This window comes from Euprymna scolopes, chromosome 7 (genome assembly GCF_053919585.1).
Source record: "Euprymna scolopes isolate OS-2025 chromosome 7, ASM5391958v1, whole genome shotgun sequence".
NCBI lineage: Eukaryota > Metazoa > Mollusca > Cephalopoda > Sepiida > Sepiolidae > Euprymna > Euprymna scolopes.
Window position 1 is genome coordinate 101,371,428 of NC_136488.1, and position 26,587 is coordinate 101,398,014.

At 34.7% G+C, this 26,587-nt stretch overlaps 1 protein-coding gene across 6 annotated transcripts in view; it reads right to left on the reverse strand.

Moving 5' to 3' along the window:
* The window catches only part of LOC145279864 (uncharacterized), a 333,260-nt gene that overhangs the window by 153,193 nt on the left and 153,480 nt on the right, over window positions 1-26,587 (reverse strand). For all 6 annotated transcript variants that reach the window (XM_080131306.1, XM_080131307.1, XM_080131310.1 and 3 more), the window contains exon 2: window positions 8,699-8,793. The gene's annotated coding sequence lies outside the window, so the exon portion shown is untranslated. The remainder of the gene's footprint in view (window positions 1-8,698; window positions 8,794-26,587) is intronic.

Sequence of the window (26,587 nt, forward strand, 5' to 3'; positions counted from 1 at the left end):
ATGTGATTCGAACTTGTAATGTCCGTTTTTTATAGTCCGTAACCATGGACTTTAGAATAATGGTATACCTTAAATAAAATTCAAGAAAATAAGGTGAGAATACGCAACACAATAAATTTTGCTAATGAAACATTTGGAGCTATTCTACATTTTTATATCAATTTCAATTCGAAACAGACTTTAATGAAAAATGAATTCTTTGACCTCTGTTAATTTTAGATAGCCTATGTCACTTCCTCAACCATAAGATCGACTGAAGAGATGAAGATTGATATTTTGTATTATTTTGAAATATTCAGACTTCTGTTCCCATCCGCAAAGACTCGTAGATAGATAGATAGATAGATAGATAGATAGATAGATAAAAGGACTAAATAATAATTAATTCTAAGCTACAGTGTTGTGGAGGTTGAAGGTTTAATCATCAGTAAAAGTAATGTTAACAACAACTTATTTAAAGCTCTCACCTGGTCATAGATGATCAAACGAGAGAAAGCTAACCGTGGATTAAATAAAAGGTTCAGTTCAGAATTCTGTATAGATGCTAGAGTTCGACAAAATGCAAATGAAAAAGGTCAAAGGTTACATCGGCCGAAAACGCCATGAGAACGACATCCAAGATAGGAATGGTAACCTGAATACTTCAAATAATACATGAACTGAAGAATCTGACATGTTTTATATATTTAACCATGCGAGCTGAGTTTCCAATGTTTCTGTGAAACAGAAGTTATTGATGGAAGTTCAAACTAACGTATAGCGTTAATTAAAATATAAAAAAATGCATATGTCCTTGCACAAATAATTGAGCACTCTAGTTCTTGTTGTATGAATTAGCACACTAACGATGCTGACATTGGTTTCAGGGTTCTTTTTAAAAAAAAAATATGGTTCAAAGCTATTGTTATGAGAACATCGACAACAAAAAAAAAGAAATGCATTTATTAATAATCCTAACGCCACAAATACAGTGCTTTCAACTTGAGCTTTTCAGAGATAATGATCAAAAGCACATTGTTTTATCTGAACGAAAAGAAAGTCTACGTCCTTTCAAAACATTTTTACATGTAACGTTTGGTTTTTAACCGAAAAGGCAAGTGCTTTCTTCTTTTCTATTAGGTTTTCTTTATATATCCTAAGAGGTTTGTTTAAGATCAGGGCGGGTCTAGTTTACAGGACTTCTCAACCTATGAGTGAACTTAAATGAAAAGTGTCTGACGGGTTCAAACACCCAAAGGGTTTACATTGTTAAAAATACAAACAAACTAGAGAGAGAGAGAGAGAGAGAGAGAGAGAGAGAGAGAGAGAGAGAGAGAGAGAGAGAGAGAGAGAGAGAGACAGATAGAGAGAGAGAGAGAGAGAGAGAGAGAGAGACCCTCCCATCGAATCCTGACGTATGAGGTTCAGACAACAAAGTTGTCTAAAATCCATACAGATGATTTGTTTATAGTGGTGAGAGCTTTATGTAGAATCACTCACACCTTTGGGGCATATAATCGCCACAAGATAGAGCAGGCAATAGACCTCACGTTTTTCATCAGTTTTTCTTCTAGATGCATGTCTTAACGAAGTATGAGAGGTGCATTTCTCCCAATGGTTTTAACGCGCCCCCAGATATTAACCTAGCGAGTACCAGATGGGTGACTATTTGAGAATATTATGGGCTGTATGCATTGTGTTGGGAGGTAGCCCATATACGTGTGTGTATAGCATTTTTTCTTTACGATACTTCATTAAATATTACGGACATCTTATGTCTGCATATTCTTTTCGTTGACCCCTTCTAAGTTCCTTAGTCGTTTGAGAGTTTGAAACTAAAATTGTCTTTTTATTGATTAATATTAATATTAAAATTAATATTAATACTTCAATCAATCACTTGGTTTCTGCTATAAGCATCACTAGATATTAAAACAAAATATACTTTCGTTATTTGCAGAAGAGGGCTCCGGGTGGATCCGAAACTATTAAGGAACCCAGCGAATACGGCAAATACATCGGCCAATCTTAGTCCAAAACTGCAAGATCGATAAGGAACTTAGAAATGATAAAAATAAATAAATACATAAAATAAATAAATAAATAAGACACAAGTAATTCGTAATATTTAATGAAAGTTGTATTATTACTTTTGTAATATACATGGGATAAAACTCCAGCAAATTTATCGATTGGTAAGAAAAATTAATAGGAGCGCAATAATTGTACCGTCTGTTTCAAACCCGGCAAGGATCAACGTGTGGCAATCATTTGTAGAAAGTCTTCCATTATGGTCCGTTGCTTTGGAAAATGGAACTGACGGTATCAACGTAGTTCTTGGTCTTGAAAAGTAAATGATGTCGAGTCAACCTGACTTACATTTATACAAGCAGAAAAGTAACAGACCGATTGTTGAGAGAAATGAACGGATTAGTGTTAGCATAATTCATTGTGCTGCCTGCATTTTTAGTTCAGCACTATTGAAATTTAGTCGCTGTGAATGGAGTAGGATGGCGAAGGAGATGGAGCAGCAGGGTGGGAGTCTCTGTATAGATATGCTAGTGACCTGTGAAAAAAAGAGGTGCCCAGGGAGGGGCAGTGGTTCTCTTTTCTTGTTTTTTTTTGTTTGTTGTTTCCATGAGCAATGTGTTGTTGTTTGGGTGGGTTTAGGTAATTCAGACTAGACTGACAAGTTATTAACTATAAACAGAATAAAAGAAAAAAAAAAATGAGGGTGACGGAACAGTTATATGATTCTCTCACCCCTCTCTCTTTAGCTTGCTTATTTAGAATCTCTATTTTTTTTTCTTGGTCGACAGAGATAGGTAAATGGAGGGAGGGGGATAACGAAAGGGGGGATATATATATATATATATATATATATATATATATATATATATATATATATATACAGAAAAGAGAAAGGATGAAAGGAGAGAGGAAGAGAGAGAGAGAGAGAGAGGGAAGCAAAGAAAGGGGGAAACAGAATGAGAGAGGGAGAGAGATAAAGATGTAGGCAAAGAATGAGAAAGCGGGTAGGCAAAAAAAAAGAAATGGAGAGGTTTAGCAGAAATAGCGAGAGAGAGAGAGAGAGAGAGAGAGAAAGAGAGAGAGAGAGAGAGAGAAGGGATGGCAAAGAAAGAGAAAGGAAAGCGAATAAAGAAGAGATGTTGGCAAAGATAGCACGCACGCGCAAGAGAGAGTGGAGAGAAACGTGATGAAAGAGAGAGAGCGAGAGAGATGTAGGGAAAGAAAAAGAGTGTAAGAAAAAAGATTACTAACGAGAGAGAAATAAAAAAAAACAAAACAAACAAACAAAAAAAAAACATTGAAACTGATTCTCATAAACGTGAAGATTTCCAACGGCCGCCACAAAATCTGGGTCACTTCAAGAAATATTCAAATAATTCTTTTTATTTTTTTCACTTGAAAGAAAAAAAGTTTCATGTCTAAAAAGATTTAATTTCAAAGCAGATTCATTTTTTAAGGAAAGATCAACCAACAAAGCGTCGAATGCTAAAAATAAGCTTGACAAAGCGATGATTAAAATGTGGCAAAAATTCACTGATTAAAAGAAATATGATTTTAAAATCAATAAAAAATTATTTTTTGTAATTTTTTATTTTTACTTATCAATCATTTATATTTTTCCCCCTCAGATCCGATTAATTTAAAGATCGCTCGACAAGAACAGAAAATGTCGAAAAGTTTAGAAGCGATAACCGATGATGTTGTAATTATCGCTGCTTTGTTTTCAATGTAAGAATATCGGTACAAGCTTCTTTTCAGTAAAAATAAAATCACCTCCCCTCATATATATATACCCTGGAAAACCTCATTAGTTTGCCCTGTATTTAAGAATTCAGGTGAAAAGTCATCTCCCTCTCAGTACAGACCAATAAGTCATGAGTAAGTTGTTGGAATCCATATTAAATAAAGAAGTAGTCAACCACCTCAACAGAAACAACCTTCTTAGTGACATGCAATATGGTTTCCGCTCTGCAAGATTTACAGCAGATGTGCTAACGGTTATATCACACAGGATTAGTGAATCTCTTGACAAAGGTTTCCTTTCCAGGGCAATTGCTCTTGACATATCGAGGCCTTCGATAAGGTATGGCATAAGGGCCTACTTCACAAGATTTCCAGCTACGGTATTACTGGAAATGTTTTCTCAATCATTAAATCATTTCTCTCCGATAGGTTCATAAGAGTAGTGGTTGATGGGCAGAAATCAGAGGCCCACAGTATTAATGCTGGAGTCCCTCAGGGGTCTATCCTGGGTCCAACTCTCTTCCTGATCTACATCAATGATCTCCCAAAACACATACTTAAATCATTCGTTGACATCTATGCTGATGACACGACCATCTATGGCAACACATCAAAGGCTGTAAATGACAAAGTTCTCTCTAATTTTCTCTCCTCTTATCTTGAGCACGTGGTACAATGGGGGAAGAGATGGCTGGTTACTTTTAATGCATCCAAAACCAAGCTTCTATCTTTACATCATCAACGCTCTGATCCCCATCTGGCATCAATTGAAATGGATGGCTCTCGTCTTGGAGAGGCTCCATGTTTTGACAAGCTTCTGGGTTTGACTTTTACTCCTGATCTAAAATGGAACATATACATCAAGTCTGTTGCCAGGGACGCTGGGAAAATGGTGGGATCCTTCTACCGCTCCAGAAGATATCTCACTACTGATGCAATTCTTTATCTTTATAAAAGCCAAGTACGTCCAAGGATGGAGTACTGCTGCCATATCTGGGCAGGGGCTGCTAAAAACAGCCTATCCTGTCTTGACAGAGTACAAAATAGACTTTCTCTTCCCTGCAACCTCTCTCCCACAGAAGAGACGTTGCAAGCATGTCTTTGTTTTATCGCTAATTCCATGGCAGGTGCTCGTCTCAGCTCCAATCCCTCGTCCCCCCTCGCCAATCTTTCACGAGAAACACCCGTCTGGCTGAAACTACTGTCAATAATTTTCCCCACTCTTTTTTTGTGCTTAAATCCAAACGTAGATTCCATGAGCAAAGCTTCTTTCTTAGAACTGCACGCCAGTGGAACTCTCTGCCGCTTGCCTGTTTCCCACCTGACTACAACTTGGACGTTTTCAAGTCCAACATAAACAAACTCCTGACAAACCGCCCCCTTTAGTAAGACTCTCTATCAAAACCCTCAATACTAATGATTACTACAATACTATCTCATTGATTACTGTACACGCAATAACCCTTATCCCTGAGTGGCCTTCGGGCCTTGATAAGTGGTGATCCTCCATGTAAAATATATATATATATATATATATATATATATATATATATATATATACACACCAGGTTAAGTGTATTCAAGAGTGATAACTAATGAATTTAACGAGGTTATTAAGAGTACTCAATAACAGAACAATATAATATATATATATATATATATATATAACATATGTGAATTTGAGTTCTGCACCATGCAAAAAAAGAAGAGATGACTAAGTTCATCATTTGCTCTCCCATTTAGCCCCCAAAGTTCCCAAAGCCTTAAATTTAAATTTTAGTTCAGCATCATGTAAAACTGCTAAATAGACATACACAGAAAAATTTGGACAAATATATAAAATAGTCCCAAAAATGGAGTGTTTTTATTAGCCCTAAAAGAGTCCCTGGGGCACACCCAAGAGTTATCACGAAGTATCCATCCATAGCCTTGAGCCCCTAAGCGGCATAGGCCATTTACAACGTTGTAGATGCGTTTGTGGCGACAGTTCTTTTTACGGGGTGAGGGTGCTGGCCCCACGTCCAACCTTCCCAGAAAGTACATACAGCGCCTAGCCTTCCCAGATAGTCACCCATCTGGTACCGGTCAGGTTCAACGTTGCTTAACTTCGGTGATCTGACGAGAACCGGTGTGTCAACGTGAGTGTGCTGTACTATCGCAAAGTATAGACAAGCAAAATTATATGGAAATCAGTTAGTTACAACTTTTCAGAAAGAAAAAATCCAAGGCATCAATTTTTTTTAATAAGCACAAAAGTGTCAATTTTAGCTATTTTAACCCGAAAGGCACCCCTAGGGTGGGGTGGGGGTGGAAACCGGAGTTTTCCTGGAAAATCCGTTCTGTTACTTTTTTTTATTTATATCATGTTTAATGTTTGTACAAAATTTCAACAAATTCCAAGGCGTAGTTATTGAGAAAAGTGAGGACAGATGAACGGACAAGTGCGAATTTATAGGCCCACCCTCCTTTTGTCAGGAGACCACAAAAAACGAAATTCATTGGTTTTTTTAAATAGATGTTCATCCTTTCATAAAACAAAATCTCAGTGGAGAATGTATTTTAGAAAAAAGTTTAAATAAAGATTTCCACGAAACAAATTCGTTTCGATTCGTGAAAGCCTTTTGCCATTTTATAGTTTTCTATAAGAGCAATCGTTCTTGTTAAGAAAGCACCACTGCGTTGACAGTCTTTATTATTTGACCTCACATTGCAAATCTTCACTTTTCTTTCAAGACAAAAAAAAAAAAAATAATAAACACGAATCTAATATTTGAAATTATTTCCAACAAAATATCTCCACAGGGTCGGGTGAATACCTCTATTAAACTTTAATAAAGAAAACCAGGTAGATTCAACATTGGTTTTTTCAAGTCCAAGATCGAAAGGAATCTCTGATCTATTCGATAATAATCTTTGCTCCCTGTTAACTCCTTACATTAAGTGGCTTCACACCTTGTCTGAAGCGATTTCTAGTAAAAAAAAAAAAAAAAAAAAAAAAAAAAAAAAAACTTATCTTTAATTAGTTTATATGGGGGAAAAAATTAAAACGAATTTTTAAAAAAATAAATAAAATGCCTAGACTTCAATCTGAGCACGAATCAGACAATACACCCAACTCCTCTCACTTACCCCATATATGAGTTTTTTTTTTTTTTTTTTTTTTTTTAAATCTCTGGGAGTGGTGATTAATAAAGTTTTAAAAATAAAAGAAAAACGAGGAATACTATTCGGCAAGATTAATTGTTTGGCCCATGTACAAGTTTTTAACTTCCTCGTCTTCTGATCTACAAGACACTAAGTGGGCAGCCCTTCATTTTTGAAAAAAATACATCCGTAATGATTTGGGATTTTGAACCTAGTTAGTACAAACCATATATAGGAGACTGACAGGAGAGGATGTTGAAGCGGGGGTGGGGGGAGGGCGAGGTCTAATGGCGAAATGTTGTCATTCAGGAAGATGGAAGAGAACCCCAACCAGGGCTTGCACAAGAATCAGGAAGTTGTTGATGTCAAGCAGGTACTTGACAACCAAGTCTCTAACATCACAAAGTCAGCTTGGAAGCCATTTTGAAATTCTGTAGACAGTGTGGAGTGTGCCAAAGGCGATCATTTCATACTTACTACACACGCAAGGAAGAAAAAAAAGAAGCTCCTTGAGGCAAAAATAGTTTATTTTGCCTCAGTTGAGAACATGGCATTTGGTTATTTATTCTGATTCGTTTTGTTTCATAGCATATTAGCCTTGTTGCTGAAATATTTGTTTTTAACGCAAGTTATATATATATATATATATATATATATATATATATATATATATATTCAAAGTTATATGAGGTATAGTAAGCATAAAAACGATGTTGTTTGTAATTTATTACATTTTATTATTTTGAACAGTCCTCTACTCTTTGTCAAAAAAAGTGCATTTTTTGACAAAGAGCGGAGGGCTGCTCGAAATACCAAAATAAAATATAAATCAAACGACAATATCGTTTTTATGCTTCTTACACCTCCTATAAACTTGGAACTACTTTTCTAGAAGCATGCGGTGAATAGCATACGAATTTACACACACACACGCACACATATATTACACAGGCTAATTTCCAAATCTAATGAACTAATTTTTATGAATTTTTAAACTAAGCAACACAGCAAGTAATATGGACACATTATTCTTTTTGTAAAACTTGCCATTTAAGGAGGTGAGCCCATCCAATCTTGCAGCAAAATCTTCAAATCAGTTCGACACAAAAATTTTTTAGGAAAAAGAATTTCTTTACATCAACTTTTGAATTATATTAAGGACAACATGTTTTTTTTTAAAGAATCGGTGCGCGCGTGTGAGTGTCAATAATATGTATGTGCTTGGTAAAATCCTAAACTATTGAACTTATTATGGATTATGTATTCTAGGCAACAGTGTGACTAATGTGGGCACATTTTGTTTTTTGTAAACTTTACCATTTACAATACCTCCCCCCCCCCAACAAAAAACATAAAAATTTTAAAGCTATATTACTGATACCTACCCTGGTACGATTATTCTATTATGCGTGCAATTAGTCAATAGAAATTCAGAAGCACACGCGTTGGTTGAAAATTTTTAACAAATCACTGTGTAACTTACTATTGCTAAATTATCTGGACGATTTTAGAAACATGCTACAGTTTAGTGGCATTATATTTGCATTGCTTATTGGTAAATATTGCGCTATTTTCTCATCCCTATGTGTATCTTCCTTTCTGAACCTTTTGTCGTGTATTGCAGTTTTCACAGCTGCTAACGTGCATTGGGCAATAAAATGTTCTAAACCTAATTCACGTAGCTTGGCAGTTCTCTCACGCAAAACACATACGGCTAAGGACTCGTACTATTCATATCAAAATAGAATTTAGCGGCTATTGTTAAACATTATCAAACGCTCATATGAAGAAATCAACTTACCTTTAAATCATCACAACAGGCGTGTGATAAGAGTATTCAATGCTCCTTCTTCCTCTTTATGAAATATGCCTGACTTGTCTCAGCACAAAACTTTGCTAGAAATAAAAGAGAAACAAAAACAATGAGTTCACCTGATATAGAGATTTTGTCCGTCCGTCATTTTTTTAAAACGTAATAAGTACATTGAAGAATTTGTTTCATTTCAAAATAGCAAAAATCTTGATTACTTTTAGGAATGAAGAATATTGCATTAATAGTCAATAATAAATGTAAAACAAATAAAAAATACCAGAAACCGAAACCTTTAGATCTTCAGTCTAACTTTCTACAAACTGACCTATTTGGACTTTCTTAGTAATAGAGCTTAAAACATTACCACAACAAAAATTATAGCTTTGATGTGATGTCAGCGTTTCAAAACATGAATTTAACAATAAAAGATAATAAAAACCAGGGTCACCCATACTGAATTTATATTAAGAACAATGGTCTCCACATTTTGACCAAGTTTCAGGAAAATCTAATGGATGGATCAAACGCTAATGTAAATGGATAACGGTGCAGTTTCAGGCCTTAACACATATATATTTGAGTTAATCACCGTGAAAAAAAAAAACACTATACAGTCAGGCATATAAAGTTTTTGTTGAGAAATATGAAAAAAGAGCCACAAAAAGGGGCGTTTTTAGCACTGAAAGTCCCCGGGGACGCAAACCAGAATTTTGCCAGGGTCACCCACACTGGATTTCTATTAATAATAATGGGCTCCACATTTTGGCCAAGTTTCAGAACAATCTAATGGATGGATCAAAAGTTATGGGCCAAAACGTGTCATTTTGGGGCATTTTTTTTTTTTTTTTTTTTTTTTTACCTCTTTTGAGCCCCTGGAGAGGCAACGGGAATTTTCGCAAAAAAAAAAAAAAAAAAAAAAAAAAATTATTGTGCACATCTATTTAATGAAATACAATTTGTGGCAAAATTTCAGGAAAAACTAATTTGGCAATTGTCCGGAATAACAGACACACGGACGTCACTGAAAACATAGGTCCCTCTCCAATAAATCGGGGGACCAAAAAATAAATGAATTGGTAAACATTATCAATAGGGTTAGAAATCATTTTAATAGTCCAAAAGAATTAGTTATGCTTTAACTAACGCTATCGCATGTAGTTCTTTTACAATTATATACCTACTAGTCTGGCAAAAACATGCGACCGGAAGAAATGCATCCGATAAATTCTATGCACAGAGTGATCCCCAAAAGTAGCATCCACGATTTTTTTTTATATAAAAATACATTAAAGACATTTTATGTTTATACGTAAGTTATCACTTTTCACGTACTTTTAAATGTTGAGATCCTCTGATCACCAAAGATTGTTAGTGATGTTTAATTCGCTAAGATAAAAAATCGACTTTACACATTTTAAAATGAATTTTTCAAAATCAAATTATGTTGCTCCGTCGACTAAAACAGTAAAATTTTGAATAAACACATTTTAAAAAGTGACATTTCATTGGTTTGAAGAACTGAAATTTAGCTGATAATTTTACGGCAAGACAGAATATTTAGTGTTTAAAAATTAAATTGCTTTAATTTAAAACAAGAGGCATATTCGTTTTATTCATTTTAAAATCTTTGACTATTTTTGTAGAAGAAAGAAGATTTTTTTTATTTAAATAGAATTGACTGTAGATATTTATTCAAAAACGTGATATTATTATGAATAACTAATCATACAGATGTAGAATTAGAATTGTTTCAGTTTAAAATGAGTTTTTATTCACTGATCGAAGCCAAAAAGATGAAGTGTTGTATCAGAACAATTACAGCAGAACCCCGTGATACGGTGGCCTTAGGATACGATTTTTTTCAGATTACGATGTGGAGTACGATGTTTTTCCGGCCTCTGGTTACGGAATTTGCCTCGCCTTACGGTGTAATGGTATTGAGTATTAGTAGTAATAACATATGTATTATATACCGCATTTTGTTACTAATTTTTAATGCCGTATCTCGGGGTTCTACTGTACTACATTTTGCTCATAGCTAAAAGGCCAAGTTTGCAAAGAGAGGGGCGGGTCGTAATACTTAAAGCAGAAGATTATACGGTGGATTTTTATATAACCGAATTAGTCGTATGAATTAACGGACATGTTGGTTCTGCTTTAGTGATGTGTTTTTTGCGTTTATTTTTTTACTAGTCTGTTACCATTCTTATTCAGAATTCCAGATGCTAAATATTTCATGTTATCTGGAATTTTCATTTCATATTTTAAATTCCATCGTAAGTTACTGTATTAATTATGCAACTAACAGATTCATGCCTTTTCTAAAATATTAGACCATAAAAAACATACTTTTCTTCATAAAAGGGGATATCATACAGACTGATGTAGAATTAAAACAGCTTCAGTCTAGGAGGATTTTTCAGAGATCGAGGACAGAAAGATGTAAAGTGTTGCATCAGAACATATACTACATTTTGCTCATAGCTGAAAGGAAAATTTAAAAAGAGAGGAGCGTGTTAGGGTTATAAATAATTTTGCACACCATATTCAAGTGTCCTTGCAACGCAGCGCTGCACATTTGGAGCATATCATTGAACTGCGATAAAACAAAACAAAAAGCTGTTGGTTATTCAAAGGTGAACACGCCAAGCGTAAAAATGTCATTGTCATTGAATTTTCAGTATTAAAAACGTGTTCCATATTTTGCATAGAAAGCTTATGTCATAAAAATAGTGTAGGAGGTCAATTTAAATGCATGTATACACATATATTTAACATATAAAATTAGGTCAGCAGGATTTTATAAGTTAGACTTAAAATATTATTTTAGCTGAAAAGAAATACTTTGCTTCTGACTAGAAAATTTTCTTTTGTGGCTATCGCAAAATCCCGTTCACAATATATTAACATACTTGCTACACACACACACACACACACACACACACACACACACACACACACACATTATGCATTTTTATTCACATAGCATTATTATGCTAGTTGACATGTCGCAGAATGGATCTTATAATCATAAACTTACTCATTAATAGTTTTTTCTTTTTCTGTCCTATTATTTAATTCATCAAAAATTTTTTTTCATATATTAATAAAAATAGTAACCGTATTATTTTGCATTTTATTTTTATTATTATTTTTTTATTGGGGAAGTGGTATTATCCACTGGAGAGCCATATATTAAACAGCTGTCCTGTTTTTAAATCTCCGAAACAGCTTCATGGTAAGCAGTTGATGATCCCCGTTTTCTATTTACAAAATTTTAGTTAAGGTTTTCTCTTTTCATCGTTATGTAGTTAAATTCTGTTTTAAAATTGAAGACGTTTGCGAAATCGGCTTATGCAAGTGCTAAGTCTATTTCTATTTAACAATTTTAATTAAGGCTTTTTTTTTCTTCATCCTTATATAAATGAATTCTCTTTTGTAATTATAAGCATCTTAAAAGTCGAATTATGTAGGTGCTAAGTCTGTGATAGGTTAAAGTTTATATATTTTTTCCATCCGGGAATTTAAACTGCATTCTTTATTTTTATTTTTGCAGTTTTTTATTCAAAGCTTCTTTAGACTATATATATATATATATATATATATATATATATATATATATATATATTTATATATATATATTTATATATATATATATTTATATATATATATATTTATATATATATATTTATATATATATATATATATTTATATATATATATATATATTTATATATATATATATATATTTATATATATATATATATATTTATATATATATATATATATTTATATATATATATATATATTTATATATATATATATATATTTATATATATATATATATATATATATATATATATATATATTTATATATATATATATATATATATATATATATATATATATATATATATATATATATATATATATATATATATATATATATATATATATGCCGGTTAGGAAGATTGTTTGACTGAAGGTATTTTCGTTCATATCTTAAAACACGTTTATATTACTGTAACCATTCTTGGATTCGCTTTTACTTAAAAACGTTTCTAGGGAGGGATACAAGACGGCGGTCTAATACGAGATAGGCAACTGTATTTTTCTTTAAAAATATTTCTAGTTACTTGCGCTTACGAACTTAAACAATGTTGTAAGCGGCCTTGAAAATCACGGTTATATTAAAATATTACTCTAATAACCGATAAAATTATACAAAACACTTATGAGAAAGGTCGCTATTTCCTTATTTTTTTCATATTTACTTTGATAATTTTGTTCAGTGAACGTATACGATTCCAATCCAATGTTTTTGTTCTCTTTTCTGTCAAAACAAAAATATTTAGAAGTGTTTTTTTAATTAAAAAAAAAATAGGTGGGAAAAAACAACTGAAACTATGACTCCCGAGCAACGCCAGATAGATACACTAGTAATATATCTATATGACGTTAGGTGTGTTTATATGTTGATATATTTGATGTAGATTAAATAACTGATCATTATGAATCTTAGAACACAACTGCTAGGCGTTAAGATGGGTAATATGGACTATATTTAGTTTTATTTAGTTTCATCAAAAGGAAGGTGGAAGTCCTTCGAAAACATTCAGATAATTCCGATTTTTGTGAAATTTTAACAATAGGTATATCAATTAATATTTTCAAAATGTCAGTTTGAGTGGAGGTATTTCACATTTGCATTAAATGTGATTCAGCATTGTTGACACCAATTAAGCATGATTACGTGAATTCAACTTTCTACTTCGGGCTCCTTAAGCTTAAGCCTTAAATTTTAGAATTCTACAATCAAAATTATAATAAAAATTATAGACATAAGGTTTAGTATCATTATACAGGGTGACCCCCCCCCCAAAAAAAAAACAGGCCCCAACTCTAATTAGGCCCTGTTTCTTAGTGTTTTGTCCGAATGAAATGAAACTTTGGTCATAACTAGTTTATTATATTAAAAACATCACATCAAAACACTAGGGTCTTTGGCTTTTTTTTCTCCGTTCTACAGCATATGTTCTAGATGGCCTCCATTTAGCTTTTGTTTTTGTTTTTTTTGGGTCACCCTGTATATTGATTATAATCTCTGTAAAAAAGAACATAAAAGTGGCATTGTTTATGGCTGAATTAAAATTTCAGAAAAATAATAAATTTAAATGAAACGTAAATCATACTTAGTCGTATGTGACCCTCATAGACAATACAATTTGAGCCACACGTCTTTCAGGAGATGCAGAATTTGACATGCCTAGTCTACATTGGTAACCATAGGATCAGCTTCACCTTGGAGCATTTGGGATGCTTTAGCTTGCCCCCTTATATCAACTCTTCTAAGGTCACTAAATGCTAAAGGGGCAACTATTATAAAGTTTATGATGTACAATTAATCAAATACAAGTTGCTATGGAATATTAACATATGGAATATTGGATAAGTATGTGAACACATTAGTGAAAGTAAGGGCATAATACATCATTAAAGCAGAAGGAAGATTAGGTGGTAGATACATTCAACCAAATGAGTGTTGTCATATGACTCGACTGACATATTTTGGTTTTGCTTTAGTGATTTGTTTGTGTTTTTATTTTTACTAGACTGTTAACATGCTTATACAGTATTTCATAAACTAAATATTCTATATTGTCTGGAATTTTCATTTCGTATTTTAAATTCAATTATAAGTTGCTATGGAAATCACAGAATTAGCCAACTCACACCGTTTAAAAAAATATTAGACCATAATGATCACGCTGTATAGATGATTTCTTACTCTGTTCTGGCATCCATTAGACTGATCATACACCTATGTGAATCTAGAGTGATCAAGTATCGGTCGAGACATTTAATCTTCGCCTGTTTGGGACTTGTCCCCTCGACATCAAAATCAACAGAGTTTAGACAATTTCTGAAATGGTCTTTTCCCTGTTGATTGCACTATGATGCTGGTCCTGAGCAGTTCTAGTAGGTCCAGTCTCCCAGACTTTACCTTCTCCCTTTGATAAGGGTTAGTTTATTGTTATTCGCGCATGGCGTTCCTACTGGGAAATGCCGACAGGACTGCCCAGGCATTTTTGCAGGTCAGAGTGCTCTTCCTCGAGGGGGGGGGGAGGCTGACTTTTCAATTCCACTTTCTGACCCTTGTGTCACATTTCTCACTGTGCAAATACATTTTTTTCAAGTAGGTTGTTGAAGTTAAATTCCAACCAGGGCTTGCAATCCTGATATGAAAACACTCCCCACCACCACCACCACTTTGCTTTACTTGGGAGTCACCACATATCAAGGCCCAAAACCACTTGAGGATTAAGGTTGATGAATGTAAGGTGGTAGTGTAGTAATCACTAATGGTGTAATTTGGGTAGAATTTGGTTATTTAACAGGAACTTGTTACATTGTATTTGAAGGTTAACATGTTGTATTCAACTGGAAAGCAGGCCAACGAAGCAGTTTTCCAAGAGTGAGCAGTTCTGGGAAAGAAGGTTTGTTTATGGAATCTACGTTTAGGCACAGACAGAAAGTGGGGAAAATCATATATAGTGCTTGTAGTTAGTCGAGTGGTTTTTTGTGAAAGTTTGGCAAGGGGGCACCATAGATTAAAGTTCAGGCGAGCACTTGCCATGAAAATAACGATTGAGCTGAGACAGGCCTTATCGCGTTTTGGACAATCGGTGAAAACACCCCACCACCACCACCACCATATTTGCCCACTGCCTCTCCTTAACGTCATTTAGCCTTTCGGCTGACTCATCCAAGTTTAGTAAAAGCTACAATTTCCACTATTTAACGTTTGGGAGTCAATTAAAATAACACCCGCACACAAAGAAAAAAAAAATAAAGTAAAAATAAAACCGCACTACTTTGATACCATTGCCAAGGGCTCGTTTTATTGGGTGGGATCTCTTGTTTGGACCAGAATTTCACCCAGGAGATGTGAAAGGGTGGGACAGGGTCAGATGTTTTGGGGGTATGTGGGCGGTGGAAAACCTTTGAGAAACTTTGGCAAAAAAAAAAACGTCAATAAAAAATCAACAATAACACAAGTGAGAGGTAAATAAGCAGAATAATTATATTACAATAGCACACATTAATTAGGATATCCGCGACTTGGGTCTGGAGGTTCGAATCATGTTACGGGCAGAACAGGTATCCTCAACACTGAGGATTTCCAACAAAAATATGAAACATACGTATATAAATAAGAATTATAAGTATTTTATAACATATTTGTAGTCAAACCTGCCATATTTAAGTTCAACAGATATTTATTTTGGGTATTGCTGCGTTTTACAGACCGTGCTATTTTTTTTAGATAGGATTTTTAAGTTAAATTCAATTTTTATAATATTTGTTGTTTATTAAATTGTTAGGTGAAAGTACAGGATAGTTACAAAGCCCCCTCCCATGTTAAGAACTGATTTCTGAATGATAGCGTTATTATCTAAGCACGGTCCGTGAACTGCATAAGTACCATTTTTTTTTTTGTTTTTATTTTTGGGTAAGCTAAGCATTTTTCATTTTTTTTAGAAGAGGTAAAAAAATTTTTTTTTTTTTTGCAAGCAAAAAAATAAAATGACTTTAATTTTATAAAATACTCTTGTTTGCAACAGAATCAATTTAAAATGTTTTCTAAAGTAGGTATTCATTTTTTTTTTGGGGGGGGTATGTTTTCTTTTTTTTTTTTTAATAAATCATTGTCCTAGAAGAGTCAACTATACTTGATCTTCTGAACAAATGAAAAAAAAAAAAAAAAAAAACGGCCATAAAAACCTCTTTAGGTCAAGAAAGATGAACTCCCTATTTAGTTCTCCACGAGAGCAAAATGTTACACAAGGTCGTTTTTAATGTGGGGAAATATCCAACCACAAAGAAAAGGGCACTCTGGATTAAGAATCAAAAATTAAAAATTGCCTTAGTCTAGAAAGGTTTCCCTTTCATTGACTAAAGGCAGAAATAACTGTAGCACCAGAACAGATACTACCATTGATCCCAAACCGAACGAAACTTTAATCTGCTTTTTCCTATTGTCTATTTATAGGATGTTCTTCTAGTGTATATGTCTTGTCCATTTTCTATGTGATCTGCCTAAATCAAACCAGTTCATACAATTTACCATAATAGTTTTCCCAAATTTGGACTCAAATCAATTAAAGCTAGCTGGCTAATATAATAACAGCTGCCTTACTGGTAAATTGCTAATTAAATTCAGCATCAATTATAAACACTCCCACCTTTTTTTTTTTTTAGTTGTTGCTTTGGTGTCTATATATGTTACAAATAAGGTTTAACTGCTGGGAATGATTCTCATACTTTATTATCAGGGAAATATCAGTTTAGAATTAAAATTAGGTCACTGTTCAAAGGGTACAGGAGGACTGGGAGACTTGTCATTCGGATCCTAGGGAAAACTACCTATTTTTACCAGTGAGTCATCACTGTGTCATTCGAAGTGGCAAACTCCAACATTGTATGCCCTGAAAATTCACATATAAGTCTTGACACTGAGAAAGAAAGATAGTTTGAGTATAACTAGATGCTACTTCTCCAATTGCATGCCCCCGACACCCCCCCACCACCACTCACTTGCACATCACTGTGCAGCAACGGTTCTACAAACGATAACAACAGCATCAAGTTGCTATTAACGACATTCTTAATCTATGCCGGACTTCTAAGCTGGACTGATTGGTCTAAACATTTAACTTCTTTTCTGTAAGGCCAGCAAGAAACAATTTCTCATGTAAGTATAGCTCCTCATCTGGAATTAATAAAATTCAGCATCCACTACTTTCTCTTTTCAGTCACGAAACGGCACAGCTATTGGACTTATTCTTGTCGTTTCTTTCAACTCCCAAACCGCATTTCTTCTGAAGCAACCCCCATTCCAGAGCTCAGAGTTCGCCAACAAGACCCAAGGATTCAACATAGCTACAGCCATACACCTGTGAACTTAATACAACACATACACACATCTACATACCAACGTCCTGGCTTTTTCATCATAAAAACTTTCTCTGCTCCCTACAAACAGAACATTGACTCAACACCACGTGGATTCTCTAACCTTTCTTATTGTCAAGACTACTGGACATATCCTCTGCTACTAAGATCTTTTTCCTCTTCTACCTTTATCCACTAGATTCCTAACAATCAGCTATCTTTACTTTAAGATAAACCACTCAAGGACTTTCAATAGCTAATTGCTTTGCACTAAGTATTCACGAAGATGGTCTCATAAAGTGTTTAAATATTAGAAATGGACTTCTTCCTTTTTGTATAACTTCTCCTGTGAGAATTATAAAATATAGAAAAATATTATCGAACATGAATCGATTGTGAGTTTACACATAGAAACTGTAGAAGACAAATTAAAAAAAAAAAAAAATGACAAAAGAGACAAAAAGAATTTGCGACCTAAAGTTGGATTGAGACCCTCCAAGTGAAAATATGAAATAATGAATTTAAAGTATAGTAGTGAACTTTTTTTTTCTGCTACAAAATACAAATGATCAAATTTAGCATCATAGGACTCTTGCCCCTAGCAATGGTTTTGCTAAACGAGCCAGGACTCATGGACTCCATTCCATTTTGATAGTTCAAATACGTCGGCAGACTCAAGCTATTTGGTATTCTTATTTTGATAATTCTTTCTGAGCTGTTTTGTGTTGTAGAAACTTTTGAATAAAATTGATTCAAATTGTAGAGAAGTTTGTCTTTTTAGCCAAAATTTAATGACCCTGTTCTTGCTATCCAATAAGGTCAGTTAAATGGATAACAATGCGGCAACACCACTAAAAAAAAACAACAAAAAAACTGACTACCCAACTCTGCATATCGTAAACATTTTTTTAAAAAGTTTGTTTGATTAAAAGTTGGGTATGATTAATGTCCATTTGTAGCAACGTTTTCCTTTTAATATGTTGTTACTATAAAGTCACTCTCTATATATACTTTCATAATGAGTCCTTATTTATCAAGGCCAAAAACACATGAGGATAAGGGTTAAGAAAATACATGAATGCTCATGAATAATATATTTCTTTCCTGCAGACTACTCGCCTTTGGAATTCCTTTCATGTCCACTAGCAACATGCACAAATTGAAATGTCATGTGAATAAACATGTCATTGCAAACCTCCCACCTGCAAGTTAATCACATATAAATCTGGTCCCTATCACAGTGACTTCTTGCTTTGGGTGACCAAAAGTAAACACAAACAAGAGGATAAAAAGGTCCTCTTACTACCTTACCAAAACAACAGCTAGTTAAGAAAACAGCAATTATTTCCCCTTCGCCAAAAACATTTTTCATGGAATGTGATGACTAGCAGACAAAATGAAAAGGAAGTGGCAGTTGTTCTTGAATGTAAATCTACGAGTCACTTTCTATTCTCCAGTAAAGTTTTAATTAAGAGGACAAAATATAGAACTTAAAAACTCTCAGGGATGACTTTTAAAAGCATCTATTTTGGAGCATTCTTTGTCTTGCTTAGAATAATAAAAATTCTTTGATATGAAACTCAACCACTTCATTTCATTTAAATGAGGGTTTTTTGAAATTCATTGAATTACAATTTAATATATATATTGCAGAGAGACCCGACATTGGAATTGAATAAGGATCAACAAATATTCCACCCTCACAAACTTTTATTGTCATCGAAATAGGTGAAATCACCTAATTTTTTTAATCAAATCGTTTAATTGCCTGCTCTAATAAGGCCAACCCACTCTCACAGTGTACCGAGAAGAAACTTCACAAGTCCACAATATATTGTAGTGTAGGTTGCACTGTAAGAATTTACTGTTGATTTTATAAAATTATCTGTAAATAGTGGCTTAAAGTTTAAAATGCAAAAGTCAAGTATCATGATTGAATTGTGCTCCAAAAATAAACGGTCATTTCGAACACGCCCTGTCTTACAAAAGAAGATACAGTTGATTTTATAGGCGTGATATTTTTGCTTGTACGGTGATAAAACTTCTCAAATGCACTTGTGATATTAGGTTGTATAAAAGTGTTAACTTTGGTCAAAATGGGACTTCCTTTTTTAAATAGATTTTTTTGATTTTCAATATTTATCAGGCACATTCCGATACAAAACCTACACAAGAACGTGTGAAATTTCTAAGTCCATAAAGAACAAACTCACACACACGTAATATATATATATATATATATATATATATATATATATATATATATACATACTAGCCTGGATGTCCGGTGTTGCCCGAGTGTCTGGAGGTGTGTGTTGAGCAAAAAGAAAGAAAAAGTTGTAGTAGGCAGGCAGGTTCGAACCCATACTGCGGAGAAGGAAAAGAACGTGAAAAAACAAACAAACAAAAAAACATAACGTCTTTGATGCTACGTCCATTGCCAAACCGGAAGTGGCGAAGGTTTAAATTAAGAGGGAATGACTTTTGAAAATATCGGCGAAAAAAGCGACTCCTCCCTGTAGAAAAGTGCTCAGTTGAGGGTGAAGGAATTAATGTTTTTAGCCAATTTCTCGATAGTTGCCATCCGAAGGGTCGAGCTTCAAAACTATACCGATCTCGTGAAAATCCGTCGTCTCTGTCGAAAGTTTTTGCGAGATATACATACATACATACATACATATATTTAAACAGACAGGTGAGATTTATATTATAGATAACTTTATCTGTCTGAGGAACGATTATAATGTTTTTTACTTTGAAAATCACTATTATGTATTGGATATGATATAATCTATATATCCATAGAAGTGACATTATCTGTGTGTGTGTGTATGTGTGTGTGTACATTTCCTTACCAAACTACTCTGTCAATTTTCAGTCTACAGACTCAAAATTTTACATAAGGGGTATTGAGATTTGGAAAAATCCTTTTAATCGGTTTTCAACCAGAAATTTGGCTGTCAAGAAGACAAAGTTCAACGATCTGACCTTTGAAAACTCTACCAAACTCCTCCACCAATTTTGGATCTGTTAACAAATCTGTTTTTTTTTTTTTAAGAAATTTTTTGCTGATATTTTATTATCTCCCTTGCCGGTGCAACCTAAAATATTCCCCTGTAAAAATTCTTTTTTATCTATAAGAAAGACTATTTTTAGGATCGGATTTTTTCGATTTTCGATACTTATCGGACGAATTTCTGTATAAGACATATCTAAAAACACAGCCAGACATACAAATTACCTTTGTGTGAAATTTGAAAAAGATAGACTCAGCCGTTTCAGAACCTATAAGGAAGAAGACACACACTTTTCTATAATAGTATATATATATATATTTCTATAATAGTATATATATATATATATATATATATATATATATATATATATAGACATACCTAACGTCATATATATATGTTTATATATTTCGATATATTGAATTCATGCCTTAACCGATCATTATGCATTTTGGAAACAGCTGCTTAGTATGAGAGTGGGTAATGTGGGTTACACTCAATTTAATTGTTTGCTAAGAGGAAAAAGAGAGTCTGAAAGCCGGAGTATTTTAAAATCATATGTTATGAATGGTCATAACATATGATTTTAAAATTAAAATATTTCAGATTTGCATTGAATTTTACCCATTAGACACCAATTAAATGAGATTCACAAAATTTCAATTTCTTCTGAAAACCTTTAAGCTTACATCGTTTTTTTAGAAAAAAAAATGAATTTTGATCCAAATTGAGCTAAGAATCTCAACAAAAGGATTAATATCATTATATCTGGGTTTTAATCTTTGCAAGGGTACGTAAAATGGTGCAAAACTGATTAAGGAATTAATTTTACCTGTCTTGGAACAGGTATTCTGATACATGCACACAAAATGATAACGATGTTACAAATTTTAGAGCTGAAATATTTTTTCATAGACTAATATAAGTATTAGTGTGAAATGATTTCGACCATTTAGACAACAGCCTGATTGAGTTTCCTGAAATAAGGATAAAAGATATTCATTGTCACTTGAACGCGATTAGAGATCATGTCTTTGAAATTTGTAAACTCCTGTAATATACATTATGGTCAGCACCTCTTGTGATCATTGCTATTCCATCAATTCACAGAGATATATGAGGCTTCTTTTCAATAGAGGTTTTATTAGCTTTTGACAGAATAACAAATTATAAAGACCAGAAAGAGACAGAGGAGGAAGAGGGGTTACCATGTGAGAGAATAAGAGAGAGTGAGAGTATGAGTGAGGGAGAGGATACGAGTATGAGTGAGGGGGGATAAGAGTATGAGCGAGGGGGAGGATAAGAGTATGAGTGAGGAGGAGGATAAGAGTATGAGTGAGGGAGAAGATGATAGTGAGAGTATGAGTGAGGGAGAGGGTGAGAATGAGCATGAGAGAAACGATTTGGGCTGCTGTTCTATTCTAACTCGCATAGTATGCCTCTCTCCACTCCACTGTGCTTTTCGAGACAAGCAGCTTTTTTCATGGCTGCTCCGTTCGAGCGTCTAAATGGAAAAAGATCAGAAAAAAACTTTTCCACAAATCACGTGATAGTCTTCACTTTTGTTTACCCACTGAGGTCATTGTTTTAACCCCTAATATGTTAATGATTCCCTCCACAGGGACTGAAAATTTCTGTTATGCAAGAATTACACTTAAAGAGAGAGAGAGAGAGAGAGAGAGAGAGAGAGCTCTACAAGAATAATAGTGAGCATATGAAGAAAAGATTGTTACATAAGGTTTAAAAAAAAAAAAAAAAAAATCACTCGAAATGAGCAATTCCCCTAGATTTTTTTCAACTGGGATTAGCAACTTTACAGAATCAGCCCATCATCATCATCAAAGTACAAAAGCCTGCAAAGGAAAAAAAGTCTCAGATTCTCTTTTATGTTTGGGGATCAAAAGAGAATGATTGCAAGCAGCCAGTGCCCGACCCTAGAACAGAACTCAAATAACCAATTAAGTGGAGGTTATTACTCCCACGTTGGGAATTATTAAAAAAGCAACAAGCGCGGCACAAAAAAAAAAAAAACATTAAAAGTATAGATTTTTAATCAAGTTCACGAAATAAAATTAAAAAAAAACTAGAAAAAAAACCCCAAAATAAACTGGTAGGCGCTATGATGATTAAAGGTAGCAGAATGTAGGAGAGAGAGAAAGAGAGAAAGAGAGAGAGAGAGAGAGAGAGAGAGAAAGACAGATTAATAGAAGAGAGAGAGAGACATAGACTAATAGAAGAGAGAGAGAGAGAAAGACTAAGAGAGAGAGAGAAACCGTAGGAGAGAGAGCGATGGAAAGAGAGAGAGAGCGAGAGAGAGAGAGAGAGAGAGAGAGAGAGAGAGAGAGAGAGTAATAAAAAGAAAAAAACTGCTATGGGGTTAAGTTGGCTAACAAGGCGGGTGTTTGAGAACCCGGCTGAACAGGTGAGAAAGACAGACACTTGCTGGAAGAAGACATTCCTTAAATATCACATTACCAATGAAATGCAGTGCACCGACTTGCCTACCATCCTCTCCTAACTTGACGACGACAGCAAACCTCTTTATAGATTCCACCCGGATAGAACTTTCTAACACATGCGCTGCAGTTAACTTAACACTTAACACCAGAAGAAAAGGCAAATCATGAAAGAAGGGTGGTTGATCTCTAGCTGCACCCAGCGTGCACGTGAGCGCTCACATACTCGGGGCAGGGGTACTGAGGGTGGAGCATAGAGGGAAGGGTCTGGGTGGGGGAGACCTCAAGGTTGCATTTAATAATACTACTAAGAAGAATTGGGCGACGATATAAAAGGAACAAGGGGACGATATAAGAAAAAAACTGGGGCGGTGGCGACTGTCTGTATACAGATAAGTCAAGGAGAAATACGGTGTGTAGGCGTAAAGCGTATTATATCAAGAGAAAGAAGACGGAGAAGGGGGAGAGAAAATAGATATATAGAGAGGGGTGGGGGTAAGAGGTTAGACAATTAAGTGAAAGAAACTTGTGTATTCCGTGTGTTTATATGTTGGGGAAAAATCGAAAATGCTGCAAAAACTCTGCAAGATAAATTGACGGGGCAGATATTCAGGGAAGTGGGCGAAATATAGAGGGAGAGATAGAGAGAAAATGAGGAGGGATAGATGGATAGGAGAGAGGGAGGGAGGATAGATAAGAGAGAAGAAGGGAGGGATAGATAAGAGAGAGGAAGGGAGGGATAGATAAGAGAGAAGAAGGGAGGGATAGATAAGAGAGAGAAAGGGAGGGATGGATAAGAGGGGAAGGGGTAGGAGAAGGAGGAGGGATAGGAGAAGGAGGAGGGATAGGAGAAGGAGGAAGATAGCGGAGGAAGAACTAACGAGACGGATGAGATTGATGACAGAGAACATACATGCATAGAAGCGAGAGAGAAAGAGAGAGAGAGAGAGAGAGAGAGAGAGAGAGAGAGAGAGAGAGAGAGAGAACGTAAAAATATATTACGAAGGAAGAAACCCAATAGTTTGAAATGATTAAGTTTTTAAGGCATAATCAATGAAAAAGGTGCACTTGTACAGTAAATAACGGAAAGGATAGAGAGGATAAAGCACGCTGAGAGAGATCTTTGCGAGCCGAACACTGGATTGACAAGGTCTATGAGAAAAACACTGATAAGCTTCGAGTGACAATTGTTACGTAAAACTATCCCCCACTCTCTTCTTGCGTGGACGTGCGTGCGTGTACTTGGAACCGGCTGATAGCGGATTACCGATCCTGTTAAGCTTATCTACCCATAGTTCTAGACGAAAAAGAAAAAAAATTATTATACAATTTTTTTGTTCGAGAAGACCTCTACAAATTGGTTACCGGCAATGAGAAATAAAAATATTAAAATAAATAAATAAATAAATTAACCCCCCCCCCCAAAAAAAAAAACAGCCAATTTCCCATAGCTCAAATATGGCTGAAGAGAGCAAGTGAGCCGTTCAGAAAAAAGAAAAATAACAACAACAATAGTAAACAATAGTATTTTTTTCGCCTGGGTTCATTTTCCTAACCTAAAACCTAATGTACAATGCTGATCTGAACTTCTGTAATATTATATATAATTCTAGGTAAAGAATGTTTAAAAATAAAATCCAATGAATTTAATGAGGTTTATGTAAAAGTATTCTATAATAAAGAGCAAGGTGTACCTTTATTCATATTCAGATACACATTATATATATATATATATATATATATATATATAATGTGGTGATTCCTTTGTAAAATTATATATATATATATATATATATATATAATTTTACAAAGGAATCACCACTTATCAAGGCCAGAAGGTCACTTGAGGATAAGGGTTAATGGGTATATAATAGTCAATGTGATTATAGCATTTTTAACATAGGTGTTGGGATTTTTGTAAGTTGGATTACATAGGGGTACGGTTCATCAAGAACTTGTTTACATTCGACTTGAAGACAATGAGATTGTAGTCACCTGGGAAGCAGGCCAATGGAAGAGAGTTCCACAGGCGTGCAGTTCTAAGAAAGAAGCTTTGTTCATGGAATCTACGTTAAGGTTTAGGCACAGATAAAAAGTGTGGGAAACTATTGGTTGTGGTTCTGGCTAGAGTGTTTTTCATAAAAGTTTGTCGAAGGGGGACCATAGATTGAAGCTCAGACGAGCACCTGCTACAGAAATAATGATAAAGCAAAGACAGGCATGCAATGTCTCTTCTGTGGGAAAGAGGTTGCAGGGAAGAGAAAAGGGCACCCCCACTAAGCTATGAAGTCTGTTTTGAACTCTGTCAAGGCAGGATAAGCTGCTTCTAGCAGCTCCTGCACAGATGTGGCAACAGTACTCCATCATTGGCCGTACCTGGTTTTATATAGGTAGAGAATTGCATCAGGAGTGAGATATCTACTGGAGCGGTAGAAGGATCCTACCATTTTCCCAGCGACCTTGGCAACGGATTTGATATATGTGTTCCATTTCAGATTGGCAGTAAAGGTCAGGCCCAGAAGCTTATCAAAACATAAAACCTCCCCAAGACAAGAGCCATTCATTTCAATTGATGCCAAATGGGCATCAGAGCATTGATGATGTAAGGATAGAAGCTTGGTTTTGGATGCGATAAAAGTAACCGGCCACGTCTTTCTCCATTGTACGATGCGCTCAAGATCAGAAGAGAGAGAATCAGAGGGACATTGGTTGTTTACAATCTTTGATGTGCTACCATAGATGGCCGTGTCGTCAGCATAAATGTCTACGAATAATGTAAGGATATGATTTGGAAGATCATTGATGTAGATTAGGAAGAGAGTTGGGCCCAGGATGGACCCCTGAGGGGCCCCAGCATTAATACTGAGAGCTTCTGATTTCCACCCATCAACGACTACTCTTATGAACCTATCAGAGAGAAATGATTTAATAATTGAAAGGACATTTCCAGCTACACCGTAGCTGGAGATCTTGTGAAGTGAATCTTTGTGCCATACCTTATCAAAGGCCCATGATATGTCAAGAGCAATTGCCCTGGATAGGAAGCCTCCATCGAGAGATTCGCTAATCCTGTGAGATAAAACTAAGCACGTCTGCTGTAGATCTAGCAAAACGGAAACCATATTGCATGTCACTGAGGAGGTTATTTTTGCTGAGATGTTTGACTACTTCTCTATTTTACTCCAGCAATTTACTCATGACGCATCTCCAACCTCACCTCTCCTGAGTTAACATTGTCCAATACCAGTGGCAAGTGAAGTGTATGTACAGGACGACTGGAAACAAATGCCGAGATAAGTGGAGAGCACACACAGTGCCTAGAATTCTTAGATGGTCACCCATCTGGTACTAACCAGGCTAAACGTTGCTTAACTTCGGTGATCCGATGAGAACCGGTGCGACAATGCGATTATGCCATATATATATATATATATATATATTTACACACACACA